The sequence below is a fragment of the Penaeus monodon genome, chromosome 23, assembly GCF_015228065.2.
Source record: "Penaeus monodon isolate SGIC_2016 chromosome 23, NSTDA_Pmon_1, whole genome shotgun sequence".
Taxonomy (NCBI): domain Eukaryota; kingdom Metazoa; phylum Arthropoda; class Malacostraca; order Decapoda; family Penaeidae; genus Penaeus; species Penaeus monodon.
Genome location: NC_051408.1, coordinates 32,856,511 through 32,856,964, shown reverse-complemented (window position 1 = coordinate 32,856,964; position 454 = coordinate 32,856,511). Strand labels below are relative to the sequence as shown.

The following is a 454-nucleotide window of genomic DNA, read 5'->3' as shown; positions in this document are numbered from 1 at the left end:
AAGTTTTTCACTCATTTTTTCCATCTAAGAATCAAAAGCGGGGACTGAAAATTGGCACAAATATTGCTAATGTTTGTTATATATATCCTAATTATCCCTCGTTTTATTGGGCTCCTGAGATCTCTAAAAAAAAATCATACTTCTTGTTAGTTCATATGTACATTTTTGAGAATTTCATATTTGTTTCGTCCTTTATAGATAGATTTACAAAATATTACTAATTTAAGGATATCTCTACTATCGAATGTCTATAGAATACGGTATATTGTTACCTGCTACTTTGGTCCCTTCGTATGCTTGTGAATGTTACACTATGTACAAACTTTAGCGAGGCGTCTAGTTGCATTCAATATCTCTTTTTGTGTAATACTTTTGGCAGGTTCAAACCATTGTAGATCAAATAAAAATCAAAGACATGTACAGTGAATATGGTATTCTGTAAACTTTATGTGAG

At 31.1% G+C, this 454-nt stretch overlaps 1 protein-coding gene across 1 annotated transcript in view; it reads left to right on the top strand.

The window, feature by feature from the left end:
- The window catches only part of LOC119587933 (acetylcholinesterase-like), a gene marked incomplete at its 5' end in the record, with an annotated part of 19,846 nt that extends 19,392 nt beyond the window's left edge, over nucleotides 1–454 (top strand). Inside the window, 1 exon segment of the mRNA XM_037936643.1 lies at nucleotides 1–454.